The following is a 24,920-nucleotide window of genomic DNA, read 5'->3' as shown; positions in this document are numbered from 1 at the left end:
ACAGGGCCACATGAAATAGCAGCTCCCTCAGGCCATTCCTCCAGCCCACCCTCTAAGCAGAACATTCTATCAATTGATTCAATCCACCCTTCGTGTGGTCACCGGTATAGAGGTAATTCTTCAGTGTGTATGCGTTTCTCTCTCCAACTCTTTCATAAGCTCTCTGGTAGTTGGAAAATCTGATAGGAACCGCTTGCTTCAAACGCCTGTCATGTTAACACACAGACATGTGTTATCTCTGTCCCAATCACATGTCACAAGCAGGAAATACCCACGGCTTGATGGCAGAAAGGCAGAGCGTGAAGTACCCAGGATTCCACAGCCTGGGGAGGTGACAGGAAAGCCTGATTCCAGGCAGTGATGATGAAATGACCTCAACATGGGCACAGCGGGAAGATCCAGAGAAGAAAGTTGGCACACGTTTGAGTCTTAGCAAATGCCAGGGCTGCTCCAGGCACCGAGGGTGCCGGGGGCACAAGGCAAGGAGGTGTTGGCGGACCTCGCTGGAGGCGAAGACGGACTCCAGCATCAGACAGGAAAGCAGATTAGAAAAGGAGAGGGGGTGACGTGACAGAGGCTGGAGGGCCTCCTGAGCGAGCCTCAGCTGCTGGGGGACGTCCCTTCCAAGGGAGCCACAGGGAAGCTGAGGTCTGAATGACAGGAAGGGACATCCTTTCAACCTGTGAAAACTGTCTTTGATGGGAAAAGGATGACAGGTGGCAAATCAGAGAAGGGTGATTTTGTCTCAAAACTAATAGCAAATCCATATTAAAAAATGTATTTCATGCATTAATTTAAAAGGTAATTTATTTGAAGAGCAAATAGAAAACACGCCTCAGCAGAAAGCGAATATTTCTGGAATCACAGGTGCCTTCCACATCCTAGCTGCACAGAGAGCTGCTGTATATACTTTATTACACCACGAAGTACTGCAAGGTGAACACACTCGTGGTAGCCGCCCCGTGGGTAGAAAAGCCCACCCTCCGGGCTATCGACATTCTGAGGCAAAACGCAGGGTTTCCATCCACAGGGCCAGGGCATCTTTCGAGAGTGAGCTGGTGTCACCGCTAAAGCTTTGATTCTCCCCCTCTAGTTACACTTCCCTTAGGTCCATTTGAAACCTGGCCGTGAACTAGATGGTGTTCTGACAGTTCCCTTTTTCTCTTGGAGGCTCAACAAATGCACCTTCTCAGGCTTCTGAGGTTCCCCTCCAGCATCAGAACATTGATTTTTGAGTCTTACCAAAGCCCTTCTCGTAGTGCCCGCAGCACAGATTTACGGAACTGCTGTCAGACGCCACTGTGGCTTTATGAATAAATAAAACTATGCCCTTGGGAAAACGGATTGAAGAGGAAACATCGATACCCATCTAAGATGCAAGTGATAAGCTTGAGCTGGAAGGCTATTTCCCCCCAAAGTACAATGTAATACTAAGTGCAAACCCATCCTTTTTGCTTCCTAATAAAAGGTCAGTGAGGGTGTGTGAAATGGGCAGGCAAACGCTTGCTCCCACCATCCTCAGTATGTCAGGAAGCTCCTTCAAAGCAGTTAGTGGATACTTCCAACAAGGGAAAGAGAAAGACGGGATGGGTGAACCAAGGGTGGCAGAATCTTGGTAACCTGTGAACACAGATTGTGAATATACGAGAACTCACTACACAATTTATCCTCTCATGGGTGAGAAAATTTTCATAATGAGAATTTTAAAAGTATGTGTTTGTTTGTAGAAAACTCTCTACGGCTCATATCAACCCAGAAGTTGACAACGGTTCTCTTTGGGTAACGGCTTCCTGGGGAAGCTTGCTTATTTATTTACTTATTTTTGCTTGGGAGGTTTATAGTTTCCCACTTTCTGTAGGGAATATGTATATTGCTTTTATAATTCAGAAGGATTATAAAAAAAAAGATTAATATAGACTGATCACGATTTTGTATTTTGTTGACTACGGGCCTACAAATAGCTCAGATTTGTATTGTGACACTTACTTAAATTCGACTCTTTCTTACTACTCTTGGATATTTTTCAGGGCACAAGCAGATTGTTAACTCAAATGGACTGATTTCTACAATAAAGCTGTAATTAAGACACGCTGGGCGATGTCGTCACGTCCCCAGCCCTGCCGTCACCTGACAAACTCCCCCTGTTGTCACAGTGCAGCCAGTTGTGAGGAGTCTGACTGGCTTGGGGTAACCTCTGATGACAAAGCCCCTCCACAAGCCAAGCCTCTCGCTTTCTTGCTCAGAACTGGTTGGAATTAAAAACAAATCCTATTATTTTTCCTTTCTCTCCTCAAAGATGTGGTTCATCACTGATTGTGGCAATTGTGGCCTCTCAAGAAACACTCGTTTGTCGATTTGGAAGAGGGGCTCTCGTCTCATCAGACAGTGCCTGATGCTGTCCTCATTCATGGCGTGTCTTTCTGAAAAGTGCAAAGAACAAGCCTGGAAAGTCGAAACACACTTCCAAAACACAGGCACACTAGGAGCCTGAAAATGGGTGGGGGGGTGATTTAAACTTTGAATCCCCAAATAAAACATCACACAAATGGCTACTGTTATCACCAAAACTGGTAAGGATATTGGCTGACTGTACTTCCCAGATGGAAATGGGCCTCGGTTACAAGTTCCCAATGCATGTAGCCCCTGTGTGAATATGGACGTCAGCAGAAAGGGGAAGGGGCCACACGCCGGTTTTGGTGGCTTTGCCCTAACACTAGGATACTAAAAGCACAACAGAAAGCAAAACATTGTTGGTGAGTCAGAGAAAAGCACCGGGTGAGATTACTTTTCACAAATACTGTCTTATTCTTTATTCCAGTTTCAGAGATCCACCCATTTCAAGAAATCCAGGCATCTACTGTGTGCTACTACGTGCAAGGCATTTATTATAATAGATGTTGTAGACGCAAACATAGTAAGATCCGAGTCTTACCCTGCAGCGTGGGGTCTGTGGGAGGGCCAGACGTGTCAGTGCATAACTGAATACAATGTGATCAGGGACACAACTGGCGAAGTGTGGGAGCCCAGCCATCCAAGGGGGAATCGGGCAGGGCTTCTCAGAGCAGGAGGAAACAGGTGGAGCTTGGAGGACGCACTGGAATTTATCAAGACTAAAGGAGCAAGGGCATTCTCAGAAGTGGGACGACCAGGTACAATGGCACCTGTGCCTGAAAGGGCACGATGAAGGGGACAGGCTGCAAGTTCAGTCCTAAAGAAGCACAGGCTGCAAAGCACGGACAGGAGGCCAGGCATGGAGGTGCACGCCAAGGTGTGTGGGGCTAGTCTCTAGGTGACAACCTCCCACAGAAGCCACTGAGCGGGACATCACGTGGTCCACTGGGGAGAAGGCGACCTAGAATGGGGCTGTCTCCTGCAAAAGAGCTACATTATTAGTTCAGGACAGCCCAGAGCTGGTGAAGGCCAGACTGAAGCAATGATGGCGGGAGGCAGAGGAGGGGAAGATCAGAAAGATATTTACAGTGAACCTTTGTGCGAGCTGGCATTAAATATTTGACCTCACCAAGCGCCGGCCACTGTTCTCGGAACTTTCATGCAGTGTCTGAAACCCAGAATCTGCTGCGGGCTGAATGCAGAGGGTGCAGCAAGGTCAGGATGGAGGCTTCTAGCCTGAGTTATGGGTCACAGCGATGCCTTTCATTGAAATATTGATTCCAGGAAAGGGAATCGGTTGTAAGCAGAGGATGAGTGAAGGGGGCGGGGGAACACTTTCGTTGTATCCGTATTAATTTTGAGAGCTGCTTGGGGATAGACACATGAAGATAACCAAAACATGGAGGTCAGCAATTTGGCAGAGCACGGATGGAAAGTTCTGGGTTAAACTTAAAATAAAGGCAGAAAAACAACCTCATAGTAGAGTGTAAGCAATCAGCCATGTACAAAACATGTAGCACACAATCCAGTGCTTTCCAGAAATGTAAAAGGACCGAGACTCCACTGCAGAGACGTAGCAGACCTAAAATCCATGGATTCTTGCGTTAAATCTTAACCCCATGCTAACTGCAAAGGGCTCGAGATTGCAGGCCCACAAATAAAATATGGAAGGTGAGCAGCTTGAGTGGCAAAGGAAGTGCAACGGAAATGACAGTCTTGAAACCCCGAATCAAGGTTCCTGTCAAATGTGGGAGATCAGAGGAAGGCATTTCTGGAGTGTGGCTCATCCAGGCTCATAATGCACTGATTCTTCAGCGGAAGTTCACTAACAAAAGGCAGGCTGTTTTCTGGGACCCACAGTTCTATTTAGAAAGACCTTCGAGGGGAACCAGAACGACCCTGCAATAGCTCCCCACTCCCCTAAGAGGAAAAGGGTTACTCTGATGAGAGAAAAACAGCTGAAGTTGAAGGCAAGATTTAATTAAAAGACAGTGGCCTACTTCACAAGATTCCTTCTGTAAGGAGACGGGGACTCCTCAGGCCAGACGCCCTCCTTCCTGTCCAGCCCCGAGAGGAATTGGATAACGATGTATAATGGATATGGGTCAGTCAGGTCACAGCGCTTAAAGTCTGTAAGTCTTTTACACGGGTGGACACAGCACTTCAAAGTGTAGGATTCATAATAAAGATTGATAACCATGCAGTAAACTAGTTGCTAAAATTAAATGCAGACTGTCTTTGTGTTAAGTGCTTGTTCTTTTAGGTTGGATGGGTTTTTTTTTCCTGGATTTGGTTTTCTGTTCAAAGATGACCCAACGTCGTTAAGGAATTTTGATAGAACTTTATTATCAGCACGAAATGAGACCATGAATACCCCTGATAATGATGATGATAACAGTGAAACACACCCTCGTGTATTTGTGTTGGAGACAGGGGGGTGAGCACTGTTTGGAACTGGAAATCCATGAGGCTCTCCAATGATTATCTCCGTCTCAAAGACCAGGAATCAGATTGAGAGAAGGCGGGCATTTTGCCCAATCTTGCTCCATGTTACAAGGTAGAGCCACGTTTGTGTCCATCACTGACCAAAGGAAACACCACATTGTAGGAAGCACGCCTGCTGGTGTCTCAGCATCTCGGGCAGAAGACACACATGCTAAATTCAAAACAGGACTAGCTAATAATACCCTTGAGCTTTTTCAGTTTCAAACCTGTGTGTCTGCAGTCCTACAACTCAGCATTCACAAACAAACTCTTGCTGCCTGTACAAAGCTGAGCTAAAATCAGGCTTTCATCAGCGAGAGTGTAGAATAAGTAGACATCACCTTGAATATCTTGAAGCCACTCTTTCTTTCCCAGCTCTGAAGTGTGTGCTCAGCTGTTGCAATAAGAGAATGGCCTTGCATTTTCTGGAAAGGAAACATGGCAGGAAGCACTTTCAAAACTGCACTGGACCAAAACTGCAATAACCCAAGGTGAAACGATTATCTTGTCATTTGCTTATCAAAGTTCTGAGGAATAAAGAAAGCAACTGACAAACAATTGCTTAATTAACCTTTAGTGCTTCCATACTATAAAAAAGAACGCTGAACAGCAAAAGTTAAAACTCAGTCTTCAAATATTCACACCGCTATGTTATCACGAATGTTACATATGCAGGAGAGTAGACACGATGGCATGAAATCGTGCGCTCTCAGTGATAGGTGATTACGCCCATGCTTTGTTTTTTACGCATAGCTTCATTCCTCCTCTGTGTCACACACCCTGTTAGTCACTCTGCTGAATACACCTCAAACACGGACCCTTCAAGTTGTGCAAGGGACCATGTTAAAACAAAAACAAAAACGGCTGCACGCCTTGAGAAGATGACAGCTTTGTCAGGGCAAAGATGGCGGAAACAAAACTGTAGAGAACTGTGTGCTAATTGGTATAATAGATGGAGCCATATTGTTTTATGTCTTCATCTTGAAACATGCTACGTTTATCTTAGCAGGTTTCCTATGGTTTCAGATAAAGATAAACCTATATCACTTTACAAAGATCACTTTCTTTAAGAGGATGTGTGACTCAACCTTGAGAAACGTAATCTCAGATCTAAAATTCTGTTTTTTGTAGACTGTGGATGTAAGAAGGCATCTTAAAATATGCTAAGTGGAGAGAAAACGCGCTGAGAGTGAGAGAATGACCCAATACCTTGACCGAATATTCTCAGAAAAAATGCCCACTGACGTGAAGCAAGGCATTTTGGGGGGTCTTTTTTGGTAAAGTTTAAAAGGGAAAAGAAAGACCCATTTCTTAGAAAGAAATAAAAAGTGAAGCGATGCTGGAAAGACCAAAGGGAGATACTAAAGTCGACAACAAGCAAGGTGGTCCCTCCATGATCTGCGTGTCAGACTCTCCAGCGGCCAGTGAGACGAGGGTCCCCCACCCCTTGCCCAGATCACGGGGCCCCTGCCCACATGATCAGAGCTCCCGGCTGTGAGCTCCAAGAGAAACGTGCAGCAGAAGGTGAAAGAGGGTCCCACGTCAGGGGAGGAGGACAGGAGCAAAGGCACATTCGCCAAGAGTCTGCTTTCAACGAATGGAGGCAACGGAAATTCTCTCCCCTCTGCCTTTCGCTGGGGAAGCCCCATTCTGAACTGCGAAGCACCAGAGCCGCACCATTGTGGGTCCTGGAAAGTTTCCACGCCATCATGTATCAGACCAGGAAGATGCATTTCAAGCTATCAACAAGTTCATCAGAAACAAGTGTTTGGGAACAAGCGGAGAAACACCCAACGTGAGATGTGGCTACACCTGTCTAATGAACACTTGCCGAAAACCTTTGGTGCTGTACAAAATCAAAGATGGTAAGAAATGGTTCAGGAGGCCAGGTTCCCAATGTGCACAATGCAGAGAGGCACAGTGGGCGCAAGTCGTGAATACAGTACAGAACCGAGGACCCCACACGGGCGGCTCTGCACAGGTCCAGGGATAAGACCCCAGACCTCAGCACGGTGTCACCAGCTCCCCGCCGTGGCGCCTGCCAGCCTGGTTGGCATTGTATCACATCAACCTCACCAACCATCCAGAGCTCACCCAGCCTCTGCCACATTGTGTGTTTGCTTGTTTTCTTTTTTTAAATAGACTAAACAACAAATATAGAAATTAGTGGCTAATAAAGCACTTGTTTTTAAGCTGGAAACGATCTGTCCTGTGCTTACTGAGGAGACATGGATCCTGGTGGCTGGGAGACGGGTCCCCCAACTTGTACCAACGTGGGTCCCCACCCTGTCACATCCTACTCAATGTCCTTTTATTTAGAGTTCAATGAAGAAATAAATGGTAAACACCAGTATGAAGCACAGAGCACTGTCATTTGGGGCTAGATAAATCTTTATCTTGAGGGGCTAGCAATCCCTCACCCCCGAGCTGTGACAACCAAAAATGTCTGTAGACTTTGACAAATGTCCCCTGAAGGGTGCAATTGCTCCCCAGTGGAGAGTCACTGGTTTAAAATGAATGATGACTTATTAGACATAATATTTACACCCTAACTTCCATATTACGGACCAAGACAGCAATTTGGATGGGGACGATGAGGAAGGGCACAGATGAGGCACAAAGGCCTATATGTCGAGCGCCAGCTGCAGCCTCGGCCCTGGGTGACGTCAGTTACCTTATTCAACACTCAGACCTCCCCTCGGGCCCACTGAGTCCCAACCTGCATTTTAACAGGCGATTCACGTGGACATGAAATGTGAAGAAGAACTGCCTTACATTTGAGCCATGCTGGCTTGATGTCCCCTTGACCAGACCGTGCAGGCGCCTTACGGAAAGGTGCTATGGCATAGGTGTGCGGGGTTAGGGGCTTCCCTGGGGCTCTGCCTCCCACCCCCACTAGACACGGCTCGTTTGGGCCTCTTGGTTTCCAGCCAGCGGCCTCACGTCCGTGCTCGGTCCTGCTTTGCCACCTTACAATATGGCTGGCAGGTGGTACATTCTACTTCCCGAAGAATGCTGCTCCCCGGAACACTTCCTCGCATCCCACACTGTCTGTAAACACATGGCACCTCCCATTTCCTGAGGCTGCGTTCCAGACACCCACCTCTGCTCTCATGTGCCTTTGTGGGGGCGCCGATACTGGGGCCGCTCCGCCCAGGGCGTGGTCCACGTGCCACACAGATCTATCACCAGGCACCAGTGCGGCAAGGGAGAGAACTGCCACAGCGGCTTTTTCTGGGTTTAGCTTCCTCTAGAGTCATCACTCAGGCTCTTAGGTCTTCCTTAGTCGGAGCAGACTGCCTTCACGTTTCACACTTCATTTTATAAAACAGCAGCTGTATACCACGTTACAGAATGAAAGAGGAGGTTGAGCCTAATTGATGCACATTTTGCTTCAATAGCTTTATTCCTAATAAACAGGGCGTGACATTTTCATTAACCCAGATACAAACTCCCGTGCAAACACACACGGGACGTAGAACGAGAACAGACTCAGAATCTCGCGTTCTTCTCTTTCAAGACCCAGGTGATTTCAGACGCTGTCCCCTGTAGTAGTTTGTTGTGACGACTAAGAGTTCCCAGTGATCCTGTGACCACTTTCCCTATGTCCTCGTCACATGCAATGCTCACGAGAATTCCAGGGCGTCTGGACTCCAGGATGCTGGTTCTGCAGATGGGGAAACTGAGGCTTGGAAAGGTTAATACAGCCAGTGAGTGGTGGAGCCAGGTTTCAAACCCAAGTGGGTGCAACTCAGAGCAGTGCCTCCCTGACAGACACCCTAAGAGTGTGGCCACGGGTAGCTTTCTGTGCGCATTCAGTCACTACTAAGTATTTTATGTGCTTACTTGAATCGAGACTGTATTGACCAACGGTCTCGCATCCCATTATCGGTAAATATTTCATACAGACACGCTTGTGACCGTTTTCTACATCTGTGATAATTCTTTGAGCTTCTCTCAGCTAGAATCGATCCATGAGCTGAGCCAACCTGGCATGACACTGCTAAACAGTCACATGGCGTCACAAACCTGCTCCTTGCCATGGGGCCCTGCATGCTGTCCCCGGTGGGTGAGTGACCCGGGGGCTGCCAGGAGCAGAATGTGTCCTGCTATCGGGAGGAAACCCTGGCAATGACCCCTCACCTGTCGCCTTCCTCCACCAAGGCAGCCCAGCCCTCAGGTCAGTTTAGCCAGTGTACAGAAGGAAGAAGGAGAACTGAGTCCAAACCTTCCTGCGTGAGTTAAGTACTACGACACCTGGACCCACTAGCTTGCCTCCCTGCGTCACTTAACTGCCCGCGATTCAGAGATAACCAGGCGGGGCCGCTCGGCTTCTCAAGGACGCAATGTGTGGTGACCCGATGGGCCCAAGGCCCGGGGTGGGGAGAGCTGAGGTTAAGGGACCTACACTCCATGTCCACACACGTGGGCATGTGCGGCTGATAACATCTCTTTTGAAGTTAGTGAGGCCACAATACACCAAACAGCAGCAATAACAACAAAAGAAACCTCAGAAACCGACCCTCTCAGTCCCCAACCCCCATCTGTAAAACAGAAACAGAAACCTCTTGTTTTTAAGCAAAAATTAGAGGACCGTCTTTTCAGTTTCCTAGATTTTTAAATGGAACGAAATCTGTAAGACAATAAACATCCTAAGGTCAGTGCTAAATCCATCCCCTTTAATTTTATCATAATACGCTCTCTGTCTGCATGAATGTTCACCACTCCGTGTTGACCACTGTCTCTACGCGTATTTCTCTATGCGTCCAAGGTAGGTTGTCAAGTGTGGTACAGGCAGGGCCCAAATCTATTTAAATTCTTTTTGTGAAGCACGTGAAACGGTTGTGCACAGTGGGCATCTCCAGGGGATTTGGTGAAGACGATGATGAAGAATGAGAAGAGTCAGCACCGTGGGTAGCACGTTTCCGGTCTCTCTGACAGGCCACGATCACGTGGGCACGGAGGCCGTGTTGCTAATGGAAGCCCAGCCTGGAGCCCGCGCCCTGTGAGCTGAACCCCACGTGGCCTGTGCCTGGCTGCGCCCCTCGGCATCCCCCTGGGGCTGTTAGAGAGCAACCCTCCAGCCCCACCCCAGGGCCCCAAATCAGAATGTGCAAGTGACAGAATGTCCGGGCAGCCTGCACGCTCACACGCTCACTAGAGAGCCATGGAGCTCACCGACTCCACTTACAGATGAGGCCCCGAAAGGCTGAGTGACGCTAAGGCAGCGAGTGACACGTGGTGACCCGGGCCTCCTGCCTTCCAGCCCCTTGGGTTCCTGCAGCAGTGAATGTCCTTCCTGAAATTCCTCTCCTGTGGGTCTACACAGAAACGAACCACCAACAGCCTGCCGAGAACACCGGTGGTTTTGTTGGCCACAGAGGCGTTCTTCTTTCAGCCTCCTGGACACGCACGTACAAGATGCGGGAAACACGCGCAGGAAACCCTCTGGTCGCCCTGTGCCCGTGCACGTGGCGGTGTGTGAGCTGGCTGTCACGCTTTGTGATGGAGACCTGAACCCCACACGTGTGCACATTTCAGGCCTGGCGATGCCGCCCCAGCGGGCCCCTCACCTCCCACCGCTGTTCCCTACGTCATTCAACACTCCTGCATCCTGGCTGACGGGTGCGACTTCCAAGAAGAAGAAAAAACAATCCTATTGGAAGACTCCTAAGAGTTTCTTGGAGTTGCTGTTGATATGCTGGTTTGTCCTTGCATCTTGTACGCTAGTTCCCTCCCCAGTTTCCCTGTGCTGGTGTATTACACACTTCCTGTATCAGGATCAGACACTTTCCTCTAAGTGGGGGGATTTTACGGTGGATTTTCCCCTTAGACCTCAGCCACACACACAAAAAGTCGTTAGTAAAGAATATTCGGTAATATTCAAATTCCATCACTATTGCACCACTGATATTTTCCAAAAGGACCGACGTGGCCTTTGCTGGGGTCTGCCTGGGGCAGACACATTTGTTCTGACTCATATCTGAATATAAGCTGGCCCCCTCCCAGCACAGGGTGACTTTTCTGGAAAAAATATTAATTTCTCCAGGTATGAAAAGTTCGGCTATGTATTTTCCCACAACTGTTTTAAGTGGTTTTTTTTTCCCTACATGTTTAGAAATCAGAAAGGAATGTGTCGGCTATTTTTTGAAAAAGCACTATGATAAAGAAGGCATGTTTAAAAAACACAAAAGATTAATAGAATCAATAACACAAGGTTTGGAGTAAAAGTGTGAAAGAACGTGAGACCTCGGCCGAAAGCAAAACGTTTCGATTGGCTGGCGGCAAAGACAGACGGACCTGTGCTGTAGGCGCCACTTGTAAATAAACCCGGAGAGAGACCACCCTACCCAAGAAAGCCAGAGGACACAGGCCTGCCTTAGAAGCATTCCCCTCTCCGTCATGACAGCGTCCTTCAGAAGAGAACCTCATCCTGTCATTTGGGGTACACAGTACCCCAGAGAAGACCAGAAAGGATGAGGGAAACAAGGACATAGGGAAGAGGCCCCTGAGGGGCACCCCCCACGGAGCCTATCACGCATCAGTTAAAGTCTGAGACTTTAGGGAACTGTGACAGTGTCTTTGGGGTTCGGTTAGATCCGTATATGAAGCGCTGAGTCAGGGCCCAGTGTGTGCTGAGTGGAATGTGGAATGTACCCACACTGCATTCACACCCCGAAAGTCTCAATGAGCATGAAAAACACGTCCAGAGCAGAGGCCGCTGTTTCCGACACACTGAGGGTTGGGTGCAGGAGAGAGACTGCCTGCCTTCTGTCTTTACTCAGTGAGCAGTGAGCCCTCCCTCCTGTAAGAGCAGACATTACAGGGGTGGGTAAGGGGGCTGCCCACGTACGCCAGGCCCTCTTCTATGCAATTGTCATCTGACGACAACCCTTTGAGGGAACCATGATCATTATCCCCATTTCACAGATGAGGAAACTGGTGTTAGAAGTTAGTTACTTGTTCAAGGTCGCACAGCTAGTGGGGGGAGGGGACAGGCACGACAACAAATGGTCGGCACAGAGCACATGCACACTCTATCAGCTGAGACGTCGCGGAATTCGCAGTAGTCGCACTGAAGACACCCACAGCATTGGAGGAGCTGAAATCGAGCTCTGGAAGCTGTTCACGAACCTCAAGTAGGCACGCACGGAACAGAATACGCCTTCCCTGGCATTTCTCCAATCACTAATAACGAGTATTGCGCTTACTTTCTTTGGTGGTGGTGAAACCCTAGCCCAGTCTCAGCCTTCTCTGACCTTCCCTTCAAAGACACCATGGATTAGCAGCAAGATGGGCAGGAAGAGCCCACAGACTGATCCCAAGCAGCCTTTCCGTTCCTGAACTTCGCCCCCTCACCCCCAGCTTCCCTCAGCACTAGTCAGGAGCCCAGCCTGGAAGGCTACTGTTTTCACAGGATCTTCAGTCATCCTTCGATCCTAACACTGTTTGTGCAAACAGGCAGCCCCACCTGTCACCTACTCCTTGATGAGGAGGGGAGGAGGGGGGAGAAAAAAAACCCACCCCCAACACACTTCTGATTATAATACAGTTTGCAATACCATTATCCTCCCACAATATTGAATGACTTGAGACACCATTGGTTCACTTCTGTGTCTGCTGTATAAGGAAAATGCGCCAAGTACCACAAAGCCCATCTATATGAATGACTTATGCATCCTTTCCTCGTGGTAAATTCCCCTTCTGTGAGATTCTTTTATTTTCATTTCCTGCCAGGTCAACTATTTCAGACGAGTATCTGAGAATCAGGAAAGACACTCAGACTTGGGCCCCTGAAGAGAGAGACGAGGCCTCTTAGTTGTAAAACTGAAAACACCTTGAATACTTAAGAGAACCAGACGCAGAAGAAATATCTCTTACAATGTATACGATGCAATGTGAAACCAAATCCGTTTATAAGCACCTCACGGAAAAGCCAGATGGAACCACCGGAAAGGCTTTAGTAAGGAACGTTAAAGTAACTGTAAGTAACAATGAAGAAAGTCACAGCATAATAATAATAATATTCATTATTAGTGACTTGAGAAACGCCAGAGGAGGTGTATTGTATTTTGTGTGTGCCTATTTCATGCTCGTGAACACCTTCCAGAGCTAGATTTCAGCTCCTCCAATACGATGGGTGGTATTGTAGTCTTCAGTTTGACTACGGCAAGTTCTCTGTAATCATGGAGGTTTTCAGAAATGGAACTTTAAGGAGTTTATAATTAGGGAAGATCAAACCATACAAGTTGCTAAAAGGAAGAATATTAAAGCCATGAGAAAGAAATGTGGCTTATAAGAAAAACATTTTATTTATTATTATTATTATTTTTTATGAAGCAATCGAACGGCTGCATGCACTTTAAAGAATGAGCCCCATTTGGGTAGATGAGGACGGGTGGGGACCATGCAGAGGTGGCAGCTGTAGCAGGCATGAAGCCAAGGGTAAAAATCACACATTCAAGTGCTGGCCCTATATTGCACCAGCGAGCCAGAGGCGCGCAAAGCCTCCCCGGAAGGCCTACGATTTGGTAGACAGCTGGGTAAAAATGCTGCGTTCCTCTACTGTGTTGTAAGAGAAACCATGGTGCCACACAGCGATAAAAAGGTGGCTGATGGCCGGCTGCCTTCTCCGGGGAAAGTGCCTGAACTTCCTGAGGCCCACACCTCGATCCACAAAGATACTCAGAGACCAAATCCAACAGGCCGAGAGTGCAGAGTGCAGACATTAAGAAAGAGCTCAGGCTTTGCAATCAGCCTGCCCAGTCCAAATGTGACCTCACTACGCATCAGGCAAAGTATTTCACCTCCGTTGTCTTGGTGTCCATGTCTCTAAAATGGCACTGACCTCAGAGGATAGAGGGGATTCAACAAATATTAACTATTTTGGACACCTATGATCAATATAACAGAATATCTTGCCTTCCTTCCCAACCCCCACCAGACGAAGAATAATTTGACTTGAAAAGAGGCAATTTCGTACTACCGTCTTCCTGAATTTGGATATGGAAAATTCTTGTATGACATTGAATCACGTTTTCAAATTGAAATGATCTGCAAGAAATAAAAAGCTCCTCACTTTCCTTCTTTTATTTTTTAACTTTTTATTTATTTATTTGTCTTTAACTTTTCAATACGTGTAGACTCGTCTGCAGTTGCGTGCAACACAGGGAAAGCCCACGTGTCCACTGCTCAGTGTCCCCCGACGGTAACTCCTTGAAACACAATAGAATATTACAACCAGGATACCGATGGCGACACAGTAAAGCTACATCTCCATCAGTACCTGGATGACTTCCGCTGCCCTCCTGCAGTCACGGCCGCTTCCCTCTGCCCCTGCCCCATCCTCACCCCACTAATCTGGTCTCTAGTTCTAGAAAGGAGGTTATATAAATGGTACCATACAGTCTGTTACCATTTCGGACTGGCCTTCTTCACACAGAATTCCCTGCAGATGTCACACACATCACCGCACAGGGGTGATAGCTGGTTTCTTTTCAATCCTGAGTAGGGCTTAGCAATAGCTAGAGACGCCACGTGGCACGGACATACCACAGTTGGCTTAGCTATTCGTCACTGAAGGACATCCCAATTGTTTCTTGTTTTGACTGTGACAAATAAAGCTACTAGAAACATCCATGGAGAGGGTGGGTGAGAACATAAGCATTTATTTCTCTGGGATAAATTACTGGGTCCTATAGTAGCTTCATGGTTAGTTTTTTAAGAAACTACCAGTTTCTCCACAGCCTTACAAGCATAGTGGTGTCACTATTTTTTTATTTTTTATTTTAGCCATTCTTATAAGTGTGTAGTGATATTTCAGTTTGGTTTTAATTTGCATTTTCCTAATGGCTAATAATGTTGAACACCCTTTCATGTGTTTATTTACCCTCTTCAGTAAAATGTGTATTTCTTTTGTCCATTTTCTAATTGCATTGTTTGCTTCCTTTTATTGTTGAGTTTTGCTAGTCCTTTGTTAGACACACATGGTTTGCAAAGCTGTTTTCCCACTTTAGCTTGACTTGTCATTCTCTTAGCAGAGTCTCTGGCAGACCAAAGTTTTAAGTTTCGGTTACGCCCAATTTATTGAATTTTTCTTTTATCGATTGTGCTTTTGGTGTCAAGTCTAAGAACTTTTTACTTTTTACCTCGCTCTAGATCCTAAAGATCTGTTCCTATATTTTCCCAAGAGTATTGTATTTAAATCCATGACCCATTTTGAATTAATTTTTGTTAAAGATGTGAGACAGGTCTTTTTTTTAACATGTGGATGTATAATTGATCCAGCACTAGTTACTGAAAAGCTTAACTTTCCTTTACTGAGTTGCTTTTGCATCTTTGCAAAATTCAGAATACCTTTCTGTGGTTTATAAGCCACACAGTACATGGTATTCTGAAAGAGCAGCCCAAAGACACTAAGGCAGCAGCTTGAAATATCTCACATGTATAAGCTTACAGACCTGGAAGTCAGAAGACCCACTACGTTCCACCTGGAGGCTCCAGGGGAGAATTCGTTTTCTCGCTTTGCTCGGCTGCGAGAGGCTGCCTGCAAATCCGGGCTGCACGGCCTTTTCTCCCTCTGCTTCCAGCAGCACGTCTGTCTGGCCCGTCTGCCTCATTCTTCTAAGAACTCTTGTGATGACATCGGGTCCACCCATATGATCCAGGATATTACGCTTCCCCCCACCCCAATCCTTAAATTGATCACCCCTGCAAAGTTTCTTTCACTATGCAAAGCAATGTGTTGACAAGGTTCTTGGAATTGTACTGTGAATACCTTTAGGGGGCCACCATTCAGCTACCGCACTTAGCTTCTTGTATCTGTATATTTATATCTTTTGCCCTGTTTGGCCAGGTTGCAGCCATTAGTCCTTTAAGCACTTTTTTAGCCCCATTCTCTTCTCCTGGGACTCCAATGACACAAATGTTCCATCTTTAGTTACAACCCCACAGGTCCCTGAGTTGTTCTCCCGTTTTCTTCTATTTTCCCACTTCGTTCAAATGGGGTAGTTTGTATTGTTATGTCTTCGAGGATGCTGATTCTTTCCTCTGCCCCCTCCATCCTGATGCACAGACTATCCAGAGATTTTATTTTGCTTGTTGCCCTTTCCAGTCTAAGACATCCTCCAGGTTCTTCATTCGATTTCCTGTTGATTTGCTGAGACTTCCAATTTCTCACTGGTACCCAGAACGTTCGTGACTGCTCAATGAAGCATTCCATGATGGCTGCTTTACAATCTTCATCAGAGGATTCTAACATCTGTCATTTCAGTGTTGGTCTCTATGGATGGCCTTTTTCTCATTCAGTCTGTGATCTTCCTGGTTGATGGTACGATGGGTGATCTTTTAAATTGAAACCTGGACATTGGGGGTAGTGTGGGACTCTGTATCTTACTTACACCTTCTATTTTAGCTTCCGTCCTCTGGTACCACTCCATCGGGGCAGAGGGAGACGGTGTCATGATTGCCAGGTTGGAGAGAATCCAGTTCCCCACCACACCTCCAGTGACACCTGAGCAAGGGCATCCCGCTTCCTGCTGGGCAGGGGGGCGTTTTGATGCTCCACTGATAACTTCCTGTCTGCGTACTGCTTCCTACTGACCCACCCAGTGGTCGGGAGGGGTGGAACTGCAGACTCTTCATGTGGTTTCCACTCACACGGGGTGGAGGTGGCAGGTTTTGTTGCTCCTCAGCAGGAATCAAAGTCCTGGCTCCCTACTTCTCAGCCTTTTGTGGCATCACCCAGTGCCGGGGCTGGATGCCCAGACACAGCATGGCAGGGGTGGACATATGGGCTTTCCACCAGCCTTAGCTGGCAGGTGGGACCACAATTAGTTATTTCTGTGTAGAGTACAGCAGTTGTCTAAATGTTCACTGTCTTGCTAGGTGTCCCTTTTCTGGTCCTTTGGCAAGAGGAGATAGGCTTTGTCATTTTTTGCTGTTGTCACTGTTTTATGTGTTCCTGTTGGCGTTTTCTGACAGCCGACTTCTCCAAATCTGGGATGTGTGAGGCAAAAAGAAAACCCAGGTAACTAAGTGTCACATCATCCCTTCTGCGTTGAGGTCCGTACCTGTTCTGCCTTTTCTCCTCTGGTCCCAGTATTCTTATGTTTGTTTCATACAGTGTCCAGGGTTTGCAGCTGTACTTTGTGGAAATGACAGGGGCAGTTACGTCTACCCCATCTGCCCAGAAACAGAAGTGGTCTTTCCTTTCCTTTTGAGGTTAAAATTAGGAACCTTATCAAGCAAGGAAATTGCATTTACTATGTTGAAAAAACTCCATCAAGTAGGAGCAAAAGTTTACATGAAATCAATTTTAAATGCTTATCAAATAACCTTAAGGAAAACGTTAAAAATGTGCCATGGTATTTAATCCATAAGAAAACCAATTTACAAGGAATATGTTTAAATGTTCTCAAAAACTACTCAAATGATTTCAGTTCATTTTTCTTTTCAAGATAATGCAAGAAAAAGAAAGAAAGGGACTTTTTCTATATGGGTGGTATTTTGCAATAAATTAGAAGAGTAAGGTTATTGGTTTGTTTTTTTTCCTACTTCAGTAACTATTTGAAAGTGTTTTTGCTAAGACGTCTGTAAGAGGTAGCTTCACAGGTCTTAGGTATGACAATATTTATATTACCTGAAAGCTTTTCTCCCAGATGACCTCTTTATAGGGTTTAAGAGAAGCAAATGTATGGTAAGGGGTAGCAGTCATTACCAAAGAGAAAACAAGGTCTAATATTACATCTATTTTCCTTTAATCCACCCTTAATTTTAGAGGAAATGGACAGAGTGGCAAAAGCCGAGCTAAAATACACTGAGATGAAGTCTGTTTACAGCAGAAATTCTTCTTCTTCAGCTTTTTTTCTTTTTTTTTGGTTCAAAATGAAAGGTTACTCTTAAGAAGCAACTTAGTTCTGAAAGGGCCAGAGTCAAATAAGATGCAGTGAGTAGTAAGAGACAGACAGGTAAATTAGAATAAACTTCACTTCGATGAAGACACTGGGAAACAATCTAAGAGTAGCTCTGAGTTCAGACAGTTGGGCATTTATGTGGAGCTCTCCTGGGAAAACCAGGATCCTGAACTCCACTTGCCTATTAGAAGCACAAGGCGATTCCTCGGCGTAGACTCTAAATTCACCCCATGACTGCCTCACACAGCCATCTTCTCCTCCCCGGGTGAACAGAAGGGAACTGCGTGGTACAGTACCCCGTGAAGTGTAAAATGAGGATTAACAAGCCAGTCTGCAGATTTAGCAAAATTAAGCTTCATCAGCCAGCTTGATTCACAGCCAATCCGGCAGAAAGCATCCTAGAAAGAAAACTAACAGTGAAGTGACAAGTCGCACAAAACATTAACTCACAGAAGCTTTCCAATCATGAAAAGGTGCATTGTGGGATTCTGGGATCAACCAAGTCCATTACTTGAATAACAAGAGTCCATTCTGCACTCAATATGCAAATCCAAAAGAGCCCGCTGGCCCCTGGAAAATCTGCCCAGGAAATAAACACAATAGAGCCCTACCCATCTCCACAGGAGAGAATTTACCAACGAGCAGAAATGAGTAAGATGGCGTTGTGATTTATTTTCCCTCTGTCTGAAAAGCACACGTGAGACATCTGGACAGACCTGGGGTGTGGCAAAAGCCACCTCCAGTGGCCTGCGACCTAGAAGACTGAGCAAGTCTGGGGTCTGTTTAGTCTGAGTAAGTCTTCCACATACAAAACTGAATTGTTAATACAGTCAGGTAAACTTCAGTGCACAGTCAATATTTGGAGTCTTTGAGTGCTGAAAGCTATAGCATATCTTTTGGTCCATTACGTTTCTTTGTTTTACGATTTTTTTTTATATATATACAATTCTAATTCCTCTAGCAAGCAGTCATGGTTTTTAATCTGGCTGGTTTACATAGGCTAGTTAACAACAGGATTTTGCCTTATTTAATAGCTATCAGATAGTCTGAATCAGAATTTAGAGCTGAGAGTATTGCAACAAGTCATCTAGTTCATTTTCCCATCTACAGGCTATACTCACGTGGTTCAGGCCCAATGTGAGTAGCTCTGACTCTTGCTGATAAGGAAGAAGAAAAAGAAACATGAGTGTGTGTGTGTGTGTGTGTGTGTGTGTGTGTGTGTGTGTGTTTACTTAAGCCTATATCCAAGTGTCAGTGTCTCTTAGTCTAAGAATAATTCATCAACATCTCCCCTTAAAATGCTTGAATACTATAATTCAAAATACTAGAGCCAACTAGTTGGTCATGTAATTATTAGATCCTACCGCACACTGCACGGAAACATCAATTTCTGGTAAATTAAACAATAAATATGACTGGCAAAACCATGACACTTTAAGGTAATATAGACGGTTTCTTATGACCTCAGGGTCAGAAGGGTTTTCTGAGGACACCGAATGATATAAGCTCCATTCTTTTATACATGTATATACATATTTATGTATAAAACATATATCCTTTAAAATACACATTATTCTTTTGTATAAAGAGACTACTAAATTAAACTAGGTTAAAGTTAAGATCTTTAAAGTTGGGGGTTGGGGGTGGGAGATGAGGGTAAGGGGGATCAAATATATGGTGATGGAAGGAGAACTGACTCTGGGTGATGAACACACAATGGGATTTATAGATGATGTAATACAGAATTGTACACCGGAAATCTATGTAATTTTACTAACAATTGTCACCCCAACAAATTGAAGGAAAAAAAAGATCTTTAAAGTTAAGTTCTTTGAGAACATACCAAAAAAATCACTGAATTGTACACTTTAAAAGGTAAGCTTTATATGTCAATTATATCACAATAAGGCTGTTTTGTTTTTCACTTTTTAAAGACATCTCATAAAAAGGATGCAAAAGTAAGAGGAAATATTGGAAACACATAATAGCAATAGCATAGTATCTGGGCTATAGAAAAATTCCTACATATCAACAAGAAAAATGCAAACAGTCTCCCCCCAAAATATATATAGGCAAAAGATACAGAGAGGCATTTGACAGGACAGAAAGCACAAATTGCTCATGAATGTAAAAAAGCTGCTTCACTTCACTGGTAATCAGGAAAATGCAAATTAAGACCCACAATAAGATATCCTTTCTTATTCCCCCAGACAAACAAATTAAGTATGATAATGCTGGGTTACAGAGTAGAGAACGCACACCAGACTCTCCTAATATGCTCCTTTTACTGGAGAAACCGGTATCAGCAAAGTGTCTTGTGGCCCATTAATATGAGTGTATCTATAACTGCTGGTACACAATTCCACTCCTAGGTATATATCTCAGAGCAAGGGTCAGCAGACTGTGGCCCGCAAACCAAGAGTAGTTTTTCACATTTGTAAGGAATTATAAAAAATAACAATAATAATAAATAAGAAAGAAAAAAGAAAGGAAGGCAGGCAAACAGGCAGAAAATCCAAGAGAGACCACATGTGCCTGGCGAAGCCGGAAATATTTACTACCTGGTCATTTACAGAAACGGTTTGCTGAGCCCTGTTTTAAGGAAACCCTTGCACTTTCTTAACACTGTGCTCACAAGAGAACAGAATGCCAAACCCAGGGGTCTGTCAGTAGGAGACTGTTGTGGAATATTCATACAACAGACGACTTCTGTTCAGCAATGAAAATAAAGTACAGCTAGATGCAACCTACTTGAACCTCAAAAAGAACTGAGTGAAAGAAGCAAGTCGTAGGATACACAGAGTATGATTCCACTTACACAGTTACAGCACAAGCCCTGCCAACGTTTCAGGGCTGCGTGCACGGGAAGTGGAGCTGGTAAGTACCTCGCACGCAGGACCAGGCAGTTGGGTCTGTGGCAGTGGGGGAAGGGACCCCCAATCTGGAGAGTGGCACTGTACTCGGTCACTTATCAGGACAGGCAGCCAGTTCTGGTGAAGATACAGAGGCGGTTTTTTATGCTGCCCCCCAGGATTTTAAGAATTTAGGTGGTTATAGGAAAGGGGGTGTATTTTAGTGCCATTGTGTTCCTGCCAAAATATGTCAACGATCAGTGATGAAACACTGATTTAAGGCTTAAAGATTCTCAGGACCAAGAATGTACTCTGATTTTAAGATACTTCAATGTTGACTAATTGCCTCATGTTTCATCAAAAAAGAACTTAATATCTATTATGTCAATAGGGCTTCAGATGGGACAGGCGGGCGTGCTTCTTTGATTATGTACTACTGGTCGTTACATACTAACTCCTTTCTAAAAAGGATGTGACACAGCCTGAGTGATTTATAACTTTGGGGAAAAAATGTAGCAGACACAAGAGAAACATTGTGTTGTTACAGTAGTTCATTAAAATGCAACTAGGTATTGATGTTATTTTTAAGATTTTTTAATCCCGCAAAGTCCATTTCTCTGCAAAAGAATAGCTCCTGGAATGAAAACAACAACAAATAAACACACAAAAAAGAAACATTCCACAATCATAATTAATTGGGGATTTTTGTCACTTCTCTATTTTTTGTCACTCTATATTTTGTCACTTCTCTCTTCATCTACATGGATGAGCCAGGAGTCAAGCAAGCAGCTAGCACCTGGGGAGATAACTTAATACAATTAATTTTCAAAAAGTCCTGAGGGGTGGTCACAAAGTCTAGAAATCGTGACTACATATAATAAATGGTATACTAATGTTACCTTACAGCCCACAATATGTTCTAGAAAATACATGCCTTTACAATTGTAAAGTTTCCAGACTTCACAATCTACAAAATCAACACTTAAATGCTTTCACTGCAATCAGAAAAGCTGAACTCGCCTCCCTTTACAAATCTGCCCTTCTTTAAACCACAGTGAAATCTTTAGTTTTCTTTTCCTTTCAAGCTTGCCACTGAAGTTCCTCTTTTGCTTACAGATGCATTCAGGCACGGATGGGGGGCCATTTTGCTCTCACAATACAATGTCTCTGCCTTGCATGCTATGCACCCCCAGAGGTGGCCCTGAGCCCACCTTCCACCGTCAATGATAGAAATGAAACTGACCACCAATATCAAGCAACCAAACGTCCGCCGGGGAAACCTCTACATGAAAATTCGCCTCTCTGGACAGTTACCCCCTCCAGTGGCAATGCACGCCCGATGGCTGCTGATGAAGATAACCTCAGGAAGGGGTGTGCACCCTCTAACGATCTGTCACCATCAAAGGGGCAATCTACGCTGCCACATCATGGTGTTGTCTGAAAATAAAAACGCCTGCCTTTGCCCTGCCGACTCTGCATGTGTAACAGTGAGGCTGCAGGGGGGCCAGAGCCCCTCCGTCAATGCCAACTGTGCTCATGCTGAGACAGGCCAGTCACAGCTGCAGTCCTGGGGGCCGTGGTGGGAGACACAGGCTGAGGACCCCACCCCACCGGGGCAGGGGCCAACAGAGCGGCGTGGCAGTGCATGACAAGGGGGCACCCCGCTCTGGGAGAAGCTTTTCTTGCTCCTTTTAAATGCTCTTCCTCTTACATATTCCCTAGGGTGGTGGGGCAGGGTGGTGGGGCGGGGTGATGGTGGTGATATGAGCTGAACTGTGTTTCCCCAAATTCAGGTGTTGAAATCCTAACCCCAATGACCTCAGAATGGGACTGTCCTTGGAGACGGGTTCATTAAAGAGGTGATTACGTTTAAATGGGGCCCTTGGTGGGGGGCTGATCCAGTAAGATGGGTGTCTTCATATAAAGAGGAGATTGGAAGACACAGAGAGACTCTTGGGGCACATGTGCACAGAGGGACGATGACAAGAAGACGCAGTGAGAGGACAGCCACCTGCACGCCACGGAGAGAGGCCTTGGAGGAAACCGACCCTGCAGATGCGCGGGCCCTGGCCCTCCAGAACCACGGGAAAAGCAATTTCTGTTTTAAAGCTAGTCTGTGGTGTTTGGTTAGGGGTGCCCTGGAAGTCAGGCCAACCTAAACTTTATCATAGAATTAAATCTTCCAGATAAATGCACTCAATATGCTATCAACAGAAGAAAATAAAGCTGGAAGCTTCCTCACACTTTCAGATGAGGGCAGGCAGGCAATTTATTTAAATAAATGTGTTTTCACGCCAGCTTTTAACCAAGATTTCTAATTCTCAGTGTGCTTTTCGCGCAGCCACCCTCCTCCAGCTCTTCAATACCATTTTCATAACTCTCGGCTCAAGAGGCACTTAAATAAATCATGGCAACAGAAAGCATAATTTTCTGTGAGGCCTAATGGGTGGCTTTTTAGGCCTATGGGTGATTGGAAAAAAATTAAAAATGCTACACCAACCCTCTTAACTAGTATAGAGAAAAGGCAAAAAGAGACCCAGAAAACTCTATGAAGATCAAATGTCTCCTTTGCAATATGCAATATACATCCGCCCGCACCCCCCCCCCACTTAAATTCTGCCTTTAAGGAACAAAAGTAAAGTTTTCTTTCAGAAAAGAAAAGTGAGCAAAACAAACAAACAAACAAAACATTTCTGGTTCTGTCTTAAGATGGGACAGACATATTAAGTCCTGGATTTGAGAGAGGGACCACGTTCATTCATAAGGCACATTAACCCACAAAAGTTTTCTGACTGTTGCAAGGTGACCTCCCCATTTTCAGGCACGCATGACACGGCTATCTACAAAAAGGGACAGATTGCTTTGCAGTCACAACACGCTGCAGCGTGTGACCTTGGGCCAGATGCTTAATCACACTGAGCCGGTTTCCTAATCTCTAATCTGGGGAAAACACACTGCTCTCACAGGGTTGCTCTGAGAATGAAACGGGATACTAAATAAAGGGACAGCCCGGTGCTTAGACACAATGTTCCTTAAAAATTGGTCCCTGGACTCTGTGCCTCAGATACCGGGAGGCTTACTGACGGAAGCCTTGGGTCCCGCTCCACGTCACCTAGGCCGGGATGGGTCAGACATGGGCATTGTAACGAGTGAATTAAGGCTGTGAGGCCTGATGTGGGCGTGGCCAGAGGACAGACAGGAGCCCACGGCCAGGATGTCTGCATCCAGCCTGCTGCCTGTTCTGGCTCCAGGATCTGAGTTCCGGCCGAGGCCCCAGCGTCCCTGCCTCTGGGTCCAGCTCACCATCTGTCCTGCTCCGAAGCGATCTTCCTAAAACACAGACCTGCTCCCTGCGCCAGAGCCCCCACCCTCAGCGTTCTCTCCCAGTGGCCTCTGGCTGCTCTGGCCAGGCTGCTCTCTGCATCCAGCCAGCCCTGCCGGTTCATTCACATTGCACCTGGAATGTCACCGCTTCGGAACAACTCTCCTAACTGCCTGGTCACGCCCAATAATGTCAGCACACTTGACCTCTCCGCCTAGAACCTAACACCTGCTGGCTGATGTGGCTGTTTCCTCCCACCGGAAGGTCAGTGTGTGGAGCGCGTGCTAGCCATGGCCTAGCACGGTGCCTGGCACACAGTAGGACCTCCATAAACGTAGGCAGCATAGATAAACACAGCATTGAATCACTGACCTGCACACTGGAAGCATGAGGCTGACAGAAAGTCACGTTTCTTACATGCAACAGGACGCCTGGGGGGGGGGCAGGGCTTGCTCTGGGCAACACATGTGCTCAGAGAAAGTTGACAGAAATCCAACTTCTGTCCACTGACCCATGACAGAAAGCGGGCATCTGAGCCATTTCTATAGTGTCACGGAAGTTTGCAAAGCGAAGCGTTTCTTTTTCATCTTTATTTGTTTGCACAACTGGGTTTCCCATGAGTTTCACATGGTCTCTTTAGAACAGTTAGCTGTGTGGACTTGTTGTCAATTCCAGAATCACCTCACTTAAACTTTCCGACTTGCTGATAAAAATGAAAGTATTGTCTTTGGAACAACACATCCCGAACAATAAAGCAGCAGGGTCCGGAGAGAACTGGAAGCTCGCTCGTGTTCTAACCATTCTCGGCCCCCATGGGAACAGCCAACGGAGCCTGCGTGGCTCTCAGCAACACAGACATGCATCCCGGACAGGCAGTCCCCACTGAGAAGGCGCTTGTAGCGAGGACGCCCGAAGGCCTTTCTGCCCAACTCCTGGGATCTTCGCTGTGTAAGGAAA

The 24,920-nt window shown here is 46.0% G+C and overlaps 1 protein-coding gene across 1 annotated transcript in view; it reads right to left on the bottom strand.

The window, feature by feature from the left end:
- The window catches only part of PAG1 (phosphoprotein membrane anchor with glycosphingolipid microdomains 1), a 108,772-nt gene that overhangs the window by 68,499 nt on the left and 15,353 nt on the right, over positions 1-24,920 (bottom strand). The window lies entirely within an intron of this gene.

Source organism: Rhinolophus sinicus, linkage group LG14, assembly GCF_036562045.2.
Source record: "Rhinolophus sinicus isolate RSC01 linkage group LG14, ASM3656204v1, whole genome shotgun sequence".
NCBI classification, from domain to species: Eukaryota; Metazoa; Chordata; class Mammalia; order Chiroptera; family Rhinolophidae; genus Rhinolophus; species Rhinolophus sinicus.
Note: the sequence above shows the minus strand (reverse complement) of the source record. Positions and strands in the feature narration are given on the sequence as shown.